Here is a 16,579-nt window from a genome sequence, read left to right as displayed (position 1 = left end):
TAAAGATTAGCTTTACTTATCACATGTACCTCGAAACATCAAAGCATAAAGTGAAATGTGTCGTTTTGCATCAAAGACTGACACAGTCCAAGGGTTGTGCTGGAGGTAGCCCGCAAGTGTCGTCACACTTCCAATGCATGCCCCAACTCACTAACTCTAACTGTACGTCTCTAGATTATGGGAAGAAACTGGATCACCTGGAGGAAACCCCAGTGGTTATGGGGAGAATATACAAACTTCTTACAGACAACTTCGAGAATTAAACCGATTGTGATCGCTGGAACTGTAAAGTATTACACTAATGAATATGCTACCATGCAGCCCATAATATGGCAAATTCCAGTATAGTTAATTTACACACACCAGACTCATTAATTGTCCAGCTTATTTATTTTTCATGTTGGAAGAAGAATATTTTCTAGGCTATAAGGTAAACATCCTTACATCAACAAAAGGAGAAGGCAAAAATATTTAATACTCTATTATATTTACCAGGAAGATAGAACAATAGATGAACTAAAAGAGTGCATTTAAAATACACGACTGTGCAAGCCTTAGGCACATATATGTAGCTAAGATGCCTAATACTTTTGCACAGTTCTGTTGTAATTTTATGTATTGCACTGTACCTCTGCGAAAAAGAAAGATATTTCATGATATATGTGAGAGATGATAGACCGGATTCTGATTTTTATTGTGGACTGAGAGTGGGAAGGGAGCAGGGAGAGGGGAATCATGGTTGGGAAAAGGAGAAGGGAGAGGGGAGGAAGTGCAAAGTACCAGAGTGACATTCTATGATGATTAATAAACCAATTGTTTGGTATCAAATGACATTGTCTGCACCCACACAAGCCTCTGGCACTCCTTCTCTGCCAGCCGTTGCATACCCCTCCCGTGGCATCCACCCTCACCGTTCCCAACATCCTTTGCCCCCACAAGATTTGAAAACTTGCTCTAAACTCTAAGTTGATAAATACAATACTGTGCCAAAGTCTTAGCTATTTGCATGTGACAAAGACTTTTGCGCAGTACTGTAGAGGAAAGAGATTAAATAAATTAATCAAACACAATGGATAAACTCAGTTTGGGATTTAAAGAGATTTATCTGTCACCCATATATCAAAACATACTGTGAGATGTGTCGTTTGCATCAAATAAAACCAGGAAGGACTGTGCTGGGCAGCCCACAAGTGTCACCACAATTCCGGTGCCAACATAGTATGCCCACAAATCACTAACTCTAACTGTATGTGTTTGGAAAGTGAGAGGAATCTACACATTTTTATAAGAAACCAAGGACAAAATTGCAGAAGCAATACTTCACATTTATGATAGTTATTATGAAAAGTTGCTGGCCAAAGAAATACCTGTATTTAAGAAGGGGAGTAGAAGATTTCCAGAGAATTCTGGCGCAGTTAGCTAAACATCAGTGGTAGGAAAATTTCTTGAATTGTTACAAAAGGTGAGAGTTGCAGAATATGTAAAAATAAAAAGTATAATCATAAATAGTTATCATGGTTAAAATCGATGGTCTTACTGGAACAAACTCACTGAAAAATATCTGGAGATAACAGTTTTAAATAATGCATTGGATGTAACAAACCAATTTCCAAATACAAACAAGAGAAAATCTGCAGATGCTAGAAATTCAAGCAAAACACACAATGTCCTGATGAAGGGTCTCGGCCTGAAACATCGACTGTACACTTTTCAATAGATGCTGCCTCCAGGTAGGTAGGTGTGTGTGTGTGTTGCTTAGATTTCCAAATAGTTCTGTAAAGTAGATTAACAAACATCAGAGCATGTGGAATGTGTGAGCTACTGAAGCTACTGGCTGTATTTGAGGAAAGGGAATAAAGGGTAGCCTTGGCAATGAATAAAGTTGGGGAGCCACGGTAGCATGGTGGTTAGAGCAGCGCTATTGTGGCTTGGGGGTTTGGAGATTGGAGTTCAATCCCAGCATCCTCTGTAAGAAAGTTTGTACCTTCTCCCTGTGTGTCTGCAGGTTTCCTCTGGGTGCTCCGGTTTCCTCCCACAGTCCAAAGACTTTTCGGTTAGTAGGTTAATTGGTCATTGTAAGTTGTCCTGTGATTAGCCTGGTGTTAAATAGGTGGGTTGCCCGGTAGTGCGGCTCGTGGGGCTGGAAGGGGCTGTTCCACGCTCTATGTCTAAATAAATAAATAAGTTGTGAATGATCTAGTGATTTAGTGTCTGAAGTCAAAAACAAAATTTCTGTGATTGTGGATGATGCCAAATTAGGAGGAACACTCAATACACAGCAATTCTACAATAAATTACAGATGGACATTAACAAACTTGTAAAATGGAAAATAATTGATAAATGAAGTTTAACATACCAGGTAGGACAGCATGAGTTTACGTGTTACTTGAAGATTGTTTGTCTAGTTTAGGCAGAGAAAGGGAGTGAAGAGACACCATTAGCTAAAAGTTACATCATAGATTAATGGATTATAAAAAGAAATAATCCAAGCATGAAGGTTTATTTCTAGAAGGAAAGAATTGAAATGTCTGTAAGTTATACTAAACCCGTATTAATCTTTGGTAAAACAACCCCTGCATTATGGCTGTTCAGGTTATAGAAATTTGCCTTTATGGAATTCATAATATATAACCCAAAAATTTGCTCTTACAGAATTTATGTGACTAACAGTAAATAAATAGGCACAAATTCTTTTCGTAAACTCACATTTTTTGATTCAGGTGAAGATTACGCAGCTTTGCATTTCAGAAAATTGTGCTACAGTGTATGTAGTTCTACAAGACTCTTGTCATGAGTGGGTCTTCTAAGTACAGCACTCAGTTCTGGCTGTCATATTAAAAGGGATTTAGAAGCACTAGAGAAGGTGCATTGAAGATTTACGAAAATGGTATATAAATAAGGGAGATATCTTAAACATAAGAGTTTCTGCAGATGTTGAAAATCTTGAGCAACACACAAAATACAGGAAGAACTCAGCAAGCCAGGCAGCATCTTTGGAGAGGAATGAACAGTCACTTGTTTATTTCTCTCCATTAATGCTGCCTGGACTTGCTGAGTTCTGCCAGCAGTTAATGTGTTTAAAGGTGTCATTTGTACAGGGTCATAAATAAAATATCAGAAAAGAAGGAAGGGATTTCAAGATTCAAGATTTAATATCATTTCCCATACATGAGTGTAAAAGAGGACAAAATAATTGTTAATCTGGATCCAATGCAACACAATAAGATAAAGAACATAATAATAAAAAAGCACAAATAATATAAGTACCTAAGATAACTTACATACCTTGATTGTACATCCATAGGGACAGTAGTGTCTGTACATAAGGTGGCTCTGACAGGAAATAATAAAGTAGTCACGGTGGGGTGAGTTAGTGGGTGGAGGTGTTGATCAGCCTTATTGCTTGGGAAAAGTAACTGTTTTTAAGTCTGGAGGTCCTGGCGTGGATGCTATGTAGCCTCCTCCCTAATGGGAATCCATGAGCAAGGGTGGGTGGGATCTTTAGTTACTGGCTTTTTCCTGGCATCTTTCTATATATATGTCCTTGAGGGCAGATATGCTGGTGATTTGTTGGGCAGTTTTGGCTGCGTGTTATAGAGCCGTCCTGTCCAGCACAGTGAGGTCTCTGTAGAATGCTCAATACTGCACATCTGTAGAAGGACATGAATATTGATGTGCTTAGTCCAGCTCTCTTCAGCCTCCTCAGGAAGTAGAGGTGTTGGTGAGCTTTCCTGACTGTGTAGGGTGTGTTCTGGGACAATGACAGGTTGTGTGAGATGTGCACTCCCAGGAGTCTGAAACTGCTCGCTGTTTCCACTGCTGTGCCACTGATGTAAAGAGGGGTGTGAGTGGTGCCAGTGCTTCTGAAGTCAGTAATCAACTCCCTTGTCTTGTTGACATTGAGGAAGAGGCTGGAATGAGATAATGGATGTCTTTAAAAATGGGAATGTTTCCACCTTTCCATTTCTCAATGGAGAGTTAAGCACCAGGCCAGATTGGAGAGTTAATTCACCAGGTCAGGATGTTGGGGCCTGAGGTGAGGTTCAGATCTCTGCTCCACAACTTTTACTTGGCTCTGCAGTGAACTATGGAACTCTCTTAGTGGAGTTCAGTTCAGAAATGCTTTTACTTGAGGTTAATATTTTTTTTCATTGCACATTGGGTGTTCGACAGTCTTTTGTATGTTTTTTTATGGGCATGATGCGGTTTTTATTCTCCGCACATTGGGCGTTAGATATATATATATGTTTTGTTTTTGGGTGACTTTGCTTCATGGCTGACTGTTAAGAGACAAATCTCAAGGTTGTATAACGTATACGTACTTTGATAATAAATGTACTTTGACTTGTTGGGATAAGACACGTTTATCATATAGTCAGCGAGGAATACTCCACTGGCAAATTCAGAAGAAACTTCTTTACCTAAATACTGGTGAAGACATGGAACTCACTGCTACTAGCAGAGATTGAAATGAAGGGTATAAATGTACTTTAAGAGAGATAGAACCATCATATGTGAAAGGGGAGATTTGAATGGAGTGTAAATATAGAAATTGTGCTGAGAAATATATCCTTTGTAAATATGCAAAGCGGAAGTAGTTCTGTGCATCTGAGAGATGGATGCTCACTTCAACCGCTCATCTGAAATACAAGGCAGTTCTGATATGCCAGTCTTTACTAGATACTCAAATTTCTCATATGGAGTTTGAAGCCATGACTTTCTGACAATACACTGTTATCTTTAGGATTACTCAACAGATTCTGGTATATTCCCTTTCTTAATAGTATTTTCTATCTCGCATTTTCCCCAAGATGGATTTTTGGTTAATGCTTCATAAGAGGTGAGATTGCTATTTAATCTAACCCTTCCCTTCCACCTAGCCCTTTACTATTCTTTCATCCATGTGCCAATTAGTAGAACTCTAACTAAATCATTCACTTTTTCTTGGGAGTCATGGGAAGTGTCTCAATTATTTATTATTGAGATACCACATGGAACAGGCCCTTCCAACCCTTCGAGTCACACTGCCCAGCAACCCCCTGATTTAATCCTAGCCTAATCACAGGGCAATTTACAATGACCAATTAACCTACCAACCAGTACGTCTTTGGACTGTGGGAGGAAACCAGAGCACCCGGAGGAAACTATGCAGTCACAGGGAGAACGTACAAACTCCTTACAGGCAGCAGCGGGAGTTGAACTCGGGTTGCCTGCACTGTAAGGTGTTGTGCTAACCATTACACCACGTGCCATCTCACCTCTTCTAGGTGCCAGCTACAAACCTTCCAGGCTTCGGTCCTATATTTTATGGTGTGCTTTATGTTCTCTTGTTTTCATCAGGCATGAACTGAACTGGTTTATTCTTAATATGCCACCTAAAAGGTTTATTGTGTTGACGGCTAAAGTAATTTTGCTTCCTGAGCATATGATGGGGGTGTGTCGTATGAAAGATCTTTTTTGCTTCAATTTTTTATTCAATAAACTCTTGTAATATCAATCATGAATCACAAGGAAGAAAACACCAAGCATTTAGTGAGGCAAATTTGCTTTTCCATTGTAAATCAGAATCAGGTTTAATATCACCCGCATATGTCATGAAATTTGTTGTTATGTGGCAGCAGTACAATGCAATACATAATAAAAGAGGGAAAAAACTGTGAATTACAGTAAGTATATGTATATATTAAATAGTTAAATTAAAAAGCAGTGCAAAAAATTTAAAAAGTAAGTTGTGAGGTAGTGTTCATGGGTTCAATATCCGTTCAGAAATCAGATGGCAGAGGGGAAGAAGCCATTCCTGAATTGTTGAGTGTGTGTCTTCATGCTTCTGTACCTCTTTCTTGATGATAGCAATGAGAAGAGGGCATGTTCTGGGTGATGGGGGTCTGTAATGATGGATGCTGCCCTGTTGAGGCAAAATGGATATTTGAATTTTGTAGTGTGGTTTTCCAAGTAATGTATCATGCATTAATGTATCAAGCATTACTCATGCATTGCTAAAATTTAAACTATTTAGAGAAAATCATTTACAAATTTATGTAAAAATAGTTCATAGCAATAGAATTAGAACAAATATTATGTCTAATCCTACCAAAACTGATCATATCTAACATTTTTGATCTAATATTTAAAGACTTCCTGTATCTTTGTTTGGATAAGAATTTAAGTATTTTGTTATTTAAAAGATGAACAAGGCCTTTATGTGTTTAACATCTTGTAAATAGCAGGGCACAGAAATTTTTACAAATGTACTTAGAAAGCAGTTTATTTTAATTCATTTTTCTGAATCAGAATGGTAGCACTTGCCCATTAAGCTGGCAAAAAATGAAGCTTTTGTAAGCAAGATTTTCCACAACATCTGTCTGAAAAGAAGCATTGTCAGAGAGTGAGGTCATTGGAGAAAGAAGGTGAGGTAACTACACACAGCTGAGTCTACACAGTGCAGGCAGGGACTTATTAATACAACTAACTAGTGTTTCTTTAACAGTACAAGACAGTCTCACCACTGACACCCACTGTAAGTGTTATTCAGCTAGTATAGCCTCAATATTAAGCTGTGTATTAGTTTTATAAAACTAACATGAGTGATGTTTGGGAAAAAATTGTCCCATTTGGGTATGGCAGTCTTTCTTCTTTATTAAATAAAACCATAATGAAAGGATGATCACATGATAGAGATTGAAATCTGTTGTACTTCTGAGGGGTGTGGGTAGGGTAAACGCAAGCAGGCTTTTTCCACTGCAGTCATGGAATCTGAATCGGGTTTAATGTCACTGGCATATGACATGGAGTTTGCTGTTTTGCGGCGGCAGTACAATGCAATGCACGATAAAAAAAAAGTCTACACACATTTCTTATTGTAATCTGTAGCTTATAAATTAAATTAAATAAGTCATTCTAAAAGAGAGGGGGAAAATAGTGAGGTAGTGTTCGTGGGTTCATTGTCCATTCAGAAATCTGATGACAGAGGGGAAGAAGCTGTTCCCAAAACACTGAGTGTGTATCTTCATACTCCTGTACCTCTCCTTGATGGTAGCAATGAGAAGAGGGCATGTCCTGGGTGATGGGGGTCCTCAATGATGAGGCACCACGTTTTGAAGATGTCCTCAGTGCTGGGGAGTTTAGTGCCCATCATGGACCTAGCAGAGGGTTTACAACTTTCTGCAGGTTTTTCTGATGTTGTACAGTGGCCCCTCCATACAAGACCAGTTAGAATGGTCTCCATGGTACAACTTTGAAAATTTGCTAGAGTCTTTGGTGACATACCAAATCTCCTCAAACTCCTGATGAAGTATGGCCTCTGCTGTGCCTTCTTTCTAATTGCATCAATATGTTGGGCCCAGGATAGATCTTCAGAGATGTTGATAGTCAGGAACTTCAAACTGCTCACTCTTTCCTCTTCTGATCCCTCAATGACGACTAGTGTGTGTTCCCCCCAACTTCCCCTCCTGAAGTCCACAATCAATTCCTTGGTCTTACTGATGCTGAGTGCAAGCTTGTTGTATGAACACCACTCAACCAGCTCATCTATTTCATTCCTGTACACTGCCTCATCACCACCTGAAATTCTGGCAATAATAGTTGTGCTTACAGCAAATTTATTGATTGTGTTTGAGATGTGCCGAGCCACACATCATGGCTGTAGAGAGATTAAAGCAGTGGGCTAATCATGCGTTGTTGAGTGCGCTGGTGTTGATTGTCAACACGGAGGAGTTGTTAAGGATGCAAGTTGAGATGTTTAAGGGGAACATGGTGGGGGTGGGGAGCTTCTGCACTCAGAGTGTGGTGAGAGTGTGCAATGAACAGCCAATAGAAGTGATGGATGTGAGTTTGATTTTAACATTTAAGAGAAATTTGGCTAAGTACTGTACATGGATGGGAGGGATATGGAGGGCTACGGTCCTGGTGCAAGTCGATGGAACTAGGCAGAATAATATTTTGGCATGGTCTAGATGGGTCGAAGGGCGCGTTTGTGTGAAATAGAGTTCTATGACTCTATGACTAGTGAATATTTCCATTTCTTATAACACATTTACTCCCCAAGGCTCGTCAGAGCCTTTCTGAAAATGGCTGGAACGTGAGATTTCACATGTATGGCAGGAGGAGCCACAGTGGTTCAGTGAAACAAAATGCATTTACTGTAACTTCAAGATATTATCAATTTGACAATTTCAAGTCAGAAAGTGGAAGGTCACAGCCTTTAAAGTAATGGGTACTAAAATAAATTATTATAGTACATTTGTGCTTTGCATATCAGTGTGATCCCTGCCTATGTTTCTGCGAAAGTCTATGCCTGAAAACAGTCTTTCATTTGCGAGTTTTGCTCCATCACAGAACTGGTTGACTTTTTAATGTCAGCATTAGGACAACACTGCTGTTTGCAGTGTAAATGTTACACTGCAAAGCCTTATGAAAGAGATTATTTGGAAATCCCCAAACATATTCATATTATCTACTCACAGCCTGCAGTGTTCCTTTGTATTTGTTAAGTACGTGCTTAAAAGTTCACAGATCAAACAGATTCCTGCAGGATATGCAAGGATTGTTGTTCAAGATCCTTGGATCTTAGCTGTGTTTATTTATTTACTATTTATTACTTTTTTGTACTTGCAGTTTGTCTTTTGCATAGTGGTTGTTTCTCAGTCTCTATGTGAAGTTTTCATTGATTCTAATGTAATTCTTGCTTCTTCTGTGAATGCCTGAAAGAAAATTAATCTCAGGATAGTAATATGGAGACATACATGGACTTTGACAATAAATTTACCTTGAACTTTGAACAAAAATGTTCCATATTTGGGTACTTGATTAGTAGTTCTTCTAAGCATGGTGGGTATGCCACGTTGGCATCGAATGTGTGCGGGTTGCCCCTGGCACATCCATAGGGTGTGATGATTGTTAACACAAACTACGCATTTCACTCTGTTTCGATGTACATGTTATAATTAAATGAATCTGACTACTGTACTCAACAGTCACCTTATCCTTAGTTATGTGAGAGATGCATAAACCATCAACATTAAAGACACCCTTAGCGAAAATACAGAAGATAGAATGGTCAAAAGAGTCCATGTTCAATGATGTAGATATTTGCTACAAATTTCAATTTTTCCCATGTGGGGCAATCTCCTAAGTAATATTACTTCTTCATCATTATTGATATCCTTATTTAATGTTCACTTTAAAACAGAGCTAACTGGTAGGAATTTATTTTCATGTTTTGGCGTACAGCATTCAATATCAGTAACATGAGGATCAGGAGGTTCATTTGGGCCACTTATCCTTATGGGTATAAAATTACGTTGAAAAAGATCCTTTTGGACTTAAAATGACCTTACACAAAAATCCTTCACAGCAGACACACATAGTTTCAAAGCCCCATCTTTTTATACTCTCTCCTTATTTAAAGGACAAGAAAATACATCAAAAATATTAGATTGTCGCTTGAGTATCATTCTAAAATTCAGCTATGTAGCATATTCGTTAAGTGAAACATGTCTGGTGTTTGCATTTGCTAATTAAAGTTGGCAGTGAGGCTGAGCTTAGATGAGCTCACTGTATATTCTTGGAACCAGATAGGCTGTACTGGAAAAAAATCAATAGGTGAGAGAGGGTTAATAAATTGCAGGTATGACCAGACCACAGAATTTCCAGTTCATTTGTCTTTGAATCGAGGATGCAGTTTTCTAACTTTGATCGTGCCATGCATGAATAGATTTCAGTATTATGTGACTATTGATAAAAGTCTGAGATAATTTTCACCTTTATGCCTAATATTTACAGACATACACGTTAGTCACATTAATAGTTTCATTAGAAGCATTAAATTTCCATTTTGTAATGTTGATCATTGAACAATTAAGTGAGGAATTATTTAAGATGATTTAAAAAGTCATATACAAGATATGGGCAATTCTGTAATTTATTTGCCAGTAATGGATTGGTTGCTAAGCAAACCTCAGAATCATCATCTTTACTGGTGTCACACTGTACTTGCACTTAGCTTTGCGAAGCTGGCAGAGGAACCAATGGAATGAAAATAAATCTGATAACATGTTTGCACTTACTTTTACTGAACTAACTTAGTTTAAGTTAAACTTGAAATTTCAGAGCAAAACACACAAAATGCCGGAGGAACTCAGCAGGTCAAGCAGCAACATCTATGGAGAAGAATATACAGTCGACATTTTGGACTGAGACCCTTCATCAGGATTCAATGCCCTTGACAAGTTTGTCTAAGGAGTCTTGATGAAGGGTCTTAACTGGAAACGTTGACTGTTTATTCCTCTCCATTGATGCTGCCTGACCTGCTGAGTTCCTCCAGCATTTTTTTTTTGTGTCTTACTCTGGATTTCCAGCATCTGCAGGATCTCTTGTGTTCTTGAAATTGCAGACTTGCATGATGAACTTCAATATGTTCAATGGGTCATGAGTGATGGTCTCATGACAACTTATCAAATAATGACATTGCTGTACCTGGGACTGCAGACCATTAAACAATTGATAAGTGCTGAAGAATTAATAAAGGCTGAAAATATGTCCAGACAGAGTTATATTGGAGTCTATCCTGTTGGGAAGTACATGTACAAACATTGATATTCTTCAGTGAAAGGTTGTTGTTTCATATTGGTGATTTCCTTGCAAATGTGGTATTCTTGAACTTGCTGGCTGCACATTTTAGTGTTTTTTCGCTACTGGAACTCAGTAGCAGAGTTTTATTGTTGGAATTCCCTGCAGTTCTACTGGGAATCTGTCTTCATATCATACACTAGGTAATACCTGGCCCACAGCATGACTACCTACCGAATATTGAAAAGGCTAGATAAAATGGATGTGCAGAGGGTATTTCCAATAGTGAGACAGTCTAGGACCAAGGGGCACAGCCTCAGGATAGAAGCACATCCCTTAGGAACACAGATAAGCTGAAATTTATTTAGCCAGAGGGTGGTGAGTCTGTGGAATTTATTGCCACAGACAGCCAGTTTGTTGAGTATATTTAAAGCGGAGTTTGATAGGAACTACATTAGTAAGGGTATCAAAGGTTATGGGGAGAAGGCAGGAGAATGGGATTGAGAGGGATAATGAATCAGCCATGATGGAACAGCAGAACAGACTCCATAGGTCATATGCCCTAATTCTGCTCCTATCCCTTTTGGTCTTATTCAATGAATAGAGAAGAATGGCTGGAGATTACCTCAATAGGAGGCATTTTTACATTGTTTTTATTTAACTGATTTTGCTTTAATGCCTTCAGTTGTTTGATTTTTAATTGCCTTTTTAACTCTTTTAGTCATGTTTGAAATGTTTCATTTTTAACAATTTTGTTCAAAATATGTTAACTTTTTTTGAGTCAGTCAAAAGGATTCAGTGTCCTTGACAAGCTTGACACTTGTCTGAGCCTAGACATGTGACATCTCAAGCTGTTGGAAGATTTTGCTGAGTTGTTTTTGGACAGGCTTGCTATGGCCTGTCCGTTTGACAAAGTTATGTTGTACGAGGCCTACAGGCAGCAGGCTGACACCAGTGGATCCAGAAAACTAAAGCTGAAGCTCACCACGGCCATCAGTGGCCTCTGGCCTCAGGTTTTGGCCAATTCTCGGTGCCTATTGGGGGCGTGACCTTGCAATAACAAGTGTTACGGCTTACTCGAACAGATTAGCTGAATGCCTAGAATGTTTACTGTCTGGGGAATGCCAGGTATGAATGTGATTATCTTCCACCATGAAGTGCGAAATTGTCTCAGGTTTCAGGCACGGAGGTGAAGGCTATACTAGTAGAATTAGGCTATTCAAGCAAGATGAAAGATTAGCTTTATTTGTCACAAGTTCATTGAAATATTGTGAAACATGTTCATTTGCATCAAATCAAATCAGCAAATTATCGCCAGGCTTCTGGCACCAACATAGCATGCCACCATTCACTGACCCAAACACGTGTATTTGGAAGGTGGGAGGAAACTGGAGAACTCGGAGGAAACTCACATGGTCCCGGGAAGAGCATACAAGTTCCTTACAGACAGCAATGGAAGTAAAACCCCGACTTTACAGTTGTAATAACATCACGTAACCGCTGCATGGACTCTGCTCTGCTCAAAACATTGACTGCTATTCCCCTTCATAGATGCTGCCTGACTTGCTGAGTTCCTCCAGCATTTTGTGTGTGTTGCTCAACATTTCCAGCAGCTGCAGAATCTCGTGTTTACATCATGGCTAATTTATATTCCCTCTCAACCCCATTCCTTCTGCCTTTGATGCCTTCACTAATCACGGACCCATCAACCTCTGTTTTAAATATACCCAATGGCTTGGCCTTCATGGCCAACTGTGGCAATGAATTCCACAGATTCACCATCCTCTAGTAAAACAAATTCCTCCTTAACTCTATTCTAAAGCACATCACTGTATTTTGAGACTGTGTCCTTTGTCCTTTGTCCTGGAAGCATCCCTGCACATCTGCTCTATCTAGGCTTTTCAATACTCAGTATGTTTCAATGAGATCCCCCCTCATTTTCTAAATTCAAAAGGTGAAGTTGTATAAATCCAATCATGATGTGATAAAGCCACTTTGAGGTACTGCACCTTTTGTTATGGTCATGTATACCAAGATATAGTGAAAAGCGTGTCTTGCATACAGGTCAAATCATTACACAGCGCATTGAGCTAGGGTAAGGTCTGACAAAACTCCCCTTTGGAGTGCTATGGTAGTGTATCGAGTAGTGAGATGCTATTAACAGCTCGGAGTGTTCTGGAGTTCAGAGTTCAATTCCAGTGCCATTTGTAAGGAATTTGTATGTTCTTCCCGTGACTGTGTAGGTTTCCTCCAGGTGCTCCAGTTTCCTCCCACATTCCAAAGATGTACAGTTAGTAGGTTAAACGGTCATTGTAAATTGTCCTGTGAATTAGGCTTGTGGTAAATAGGTAGCTTGCTGGGGGACGCGAGGGTGGCAGCCCATTGGCCGAGACAGGCCTGTTCCTCGCTGTATCGCTAAATAAAGAAATAGATAAAACAAATAATATAACAATTCAGAATAAAGTGTAAAAGCTGCTGAAAAAATGCAGTGCAGGTAAATGTAAATGGCAAGATTATACTGAGGTTGACTATGAGTCCAAGAGGCCATCTTTTATATGAGTTCCTTTCAAGAGTCTGATAACAATAGGGTAGAAGGTGTCCTTGATCCTGGTAGTACGGGCCTTCAGGCCTTTGTATCTTCTGCCTGATGGGAGAATAGAGAATATCCAGGATGGTTGGGTCTTAGATAATGCTGGCTGCTACAGTGAGAGGTGTGGACAAAGTCCACAGAGGGGAAGCTGGTTTCTGTGATGTGCTGAGCTGTGTCCACAACTCTCTGCAATTTCTTGCAGTCATGTCAAAACAGTTGCCCTACCAATCCATTATGCATATAGGAAGGATGTCATTAAACAGGAGAGGGTGCAAAAAAGATTTATTTGTGTTTTACCGGAAGTTGGATTATAAGAAGAAGCTGAATAAACTGGGGTATTTTCTCCGAGTGAAGGAGAGTTGAGGGCTGACAAGAGAGACTTGTGAGATCATGAGGGGCATAGATAGTGTGAACAGTGAACAGCGAACAGCTTCCCCAGGAATTAATGGATGGTAGGGTGGAGATATGTCTCTACCAAAGGAGGTGTAAGGCTATCCTGCAGGTTACCCATCGGCAACGTGTAACACTTGTTTATCCCCCCAATCAGGGTCACGTGAAGCCATGCAAACAGTTGGTGGATGGTCATTTGAGCCACTGATGCATATCACAAGACCTGGTTATGTGACCACTGACACCAGGCAGACAATCTCTGAAGAGTATTGATAATGGCCGGAGTCACCCGTCTTGTAAAGATACTGCCCAGAAGAAGGTAATGGCAAACCAGTTATGAAGAAAAATTTGCCGAGAACAATCATGGTCATGGAAAAACCATAGTCGCCCACGTCATACGACACGGCACATAATGATGATGACAGGAATTAAAAACAAGAAGGCATGAGTTTAAAGTAAGAGGGGAAAGATTTAAAACAGACCTGAAGTGAAACATTTTTTCCTACAGAGGAAGTTGCTGTCAAATGGAACGATCTATCAAAGGAAGTGGTAGAGGCGGCTTCAAATATAATATGCAACACACATAAAAGTTGCTGGTGGAACACAGCAGGCCAGGCAGCATCTATAGGAAGAGGTACAGTCGACGTTTCGGGCCGAGACCCTTCGTCAGGGCTAACTGAAAGAAGAGCTAGTAAGAGATTTGAAAGTGGAAGGGGGAGGGGGAGATCCGAAATGATAGAAGACAGGAGGAGGGGGGATGGAGCCAAGAGCTGGACAGTTGATTGGCAAAAGGGATATGAGAGGATCATGGGACAGGAGGCGATGAGAGGCAGAGTCAATAAAATATGAGTACCTGGGATCCTCAGAAGGTCCAAATTGAGAGGCTTGAAAACGAATCCTAAAGCCAACTGGAGTACGTTGGCGGCGGTGACACATTCCAAGAAAGGATATATGGCTGTGATAGCGAGTCTGAGTCAAAATGTGGTCGAAAAGTTGAAGGGCTAAAGAAATTATAGATGGGGAGCAGTGAGAGGTGGTTTCACTGAACTCCCGTCGAAGAGAAGATTTAAACTTCTTCAGTGTAGGCATCAATGGAAGAGGCTTCGCAATAGTGAATTTAAAAACGCAAACACGAGGAAATCTGCAGATGCTGGAATTTCAAGCAACACACATAAAAGTTGCTGGTGAACGCAGCAGGCCAGGCAGCATCTCTAGGAAGAGGTACAGTCGACGTTTCGGGCCGACACCCTTCGTCAGGACTAACTGAAAGAAAATATAGTAAGAGATTTGAAAGTGGGAGGGGGAGGGGGAGATCCGAAATGATAGAGAAGACAGGAGGGGGAGGGATGGAGCCAAAAGCTGGACAGTTGATTGGCAAAGGGATATGAGAGGATAATGCGACGGGAGGCAACGAGAGGCAGAGTCAATAAAATGTGAGTACCTGGGATCCTCAGAAGGTCCAAATTGAGAGGATATTTAGGGCATTTGGTTAGTTATGTAGAAGGAAAAGTACAGAAGGATATGGCCCAACCACAGCAAATTGTCTTATGAATTTGATTTTCGCAAAGAAGTGACAATGAAGGTTGTAAAGGAGAGAGTGGTAGATATAGTATATATAGATTTCAGTAAGGTTATATGGTAGGCTGCAATGGAAGGTTAGATTGCATGGCATCCAAGGAGAACCAAAAAGTTGGATACAAAATTAGCTGGATGGTAGGAAGCAGAGGGTGATATTCAGACTCAAAGTGTGTGTGGCAGTAGTTGTGCAGGGTCTATTGTTATTTGTCATCTATATCAAAGATTTGGATGAGAATGTGCAAGGAATAAGGTTGCAGATGACACAAAATAGGAGGTGTTGAATCAAGAAGAGAAATATTAAGAATTGAAGTGGAATCTTGATCGGAGGTGCATGGTCTGAGGAATGGCATATGGAATTTAATTCAGATGAGCGCAAAGGGTTAAATCTTGGAAGGACAATTCAAGGTTGGGCTTTCTCATTGAATGGAAGGGTGCTGGGTATAGCTGTCCGAGAGACCTTGGAGTATATGTGGATAGTTCCCTCAAAGTGTGGTGTCATAGGTAGGTAGGGTGGTAAAGAAAGCTTTTGGTATGTTGGCCTTTAACAATCAGGACACTGAATATAGAAGTTGGGAGGTTATTTGTAATTGTACAAGATGTTGGTGAGTCAACATAGGTGGAGCATTATGTTCAGTTTTGGTCACCCTGTTATAGGAAGGATATGGTTAAACGGGAAAGAATGCTGAAAAGACTTGCAATGACTTGGTTATAGAGAGAGGTTAGACAGTCTGGGCTTAACTCCTTGGAGTATAGGGAACTGCGGGGGCGGGGAGGGTGGTGATCTCATGGAGGTACATCAGATCACCAGGGACATAGATAGAGTGAACAGTCTTTCTTCCAGGATTGGGAAATCAAAACACTAGAGGACATAGTTTTAAAGTTAGAGGTAAAAGGTTTAACAGGAACCTGAGAAGCAAGTTTTTACATAGCGGGTGGTAGATATGGAACCAGCTGAGGCAAGTATATTAGAGACACAAGAAGTATGTGGAGAGGTGTATGGATGATAAAAGTTTAGAAGAATGTACTCCAAATGCTGGAAATGGAATTGGTTTGAATATGCGTTGGGACCTGCATGGTCAAGCTTGGGCCAAAGGGCCATCTCCCGAACTGAACAGCTCCATGACTTTAAATGACTCAGTCAGGCAACTTGGTTGGCAGGGATGAGTAAAGCCAATGGACTATTTTCAAAGCTGTATAGCTCTCTGACTCTATGGCATCTGGATAATATTAATACATGTAACTCCATACTCTGGAATACAATGACTGTATCAGAATTATTCACTATGAAGCCATTGGATGATTATTAAAAACTCATCTGGGTTACTAATATATGCTGATTTGTCTTAGTCTGGTCTATATCAAGGATCAATTGTGTGACACTAGATCGGCATTTCTCAACCTTTTTTATGCCATTGACCCCTACCGTTAATTGAGGGATCCGTGGACTCCAGTCT

The 16,579-nt window shown here is 40.1% G+C and overlaps 1 protein-coding gene and 1 long non-coding RNA gene across 5 annotated transcripts in view; one reads left to right on the top strand and one right to left on the bottom strand.

Annotated features, from left to right (window-relative positions):
- Positions 1-16,579, top strand: part of creb5b (cAMP responsive element binding protein 5b) — a 371,769-nt gene that overhangs the window by 277,460 nt on the left and 77,730 nt on the right. The window lies entirely within an intron of this gene.
- The window catches only part of LOC134357829 (uncharacterized), a 96,770-nt gene continuing 85,909 nt past the window's right edge, over positions 5,719-16,579 (bottom strand). The window contains exons 5-6 of the long non-coding RNA XR_010020735.1: positions 8,599-8,700; positions 5,719-5,906 (exon numbers count right to left, since the gene is read on the bottom strand). This is a non-coding gene — a long non-coding RNA (uncharacterized LOC134357829). The remainder of the gene's footprint in view (positions 5,907-8,598; positions 8,701-16,579) is intronic.

This window comes from Mobula hypostoma, chromosome 17 (genome assembly GCF_963921235.1).
Source record: "Mobula hypostoma chromosome 17, sMobHyp1.1, whole genome shotgun sequence".
NCBI classification, from domain to species: domain Eukaryota; kingdom Metazoa; phylum Chordata; class Chondrichthyes; order Myliobatiformes; family Myliobatidae; genus Mobula; species Mobula hypostoma.
Note: the sequence above shows the minus strand (reverse complement) of the source record. Positions and strands in the feature narration are given on the sequence as shown.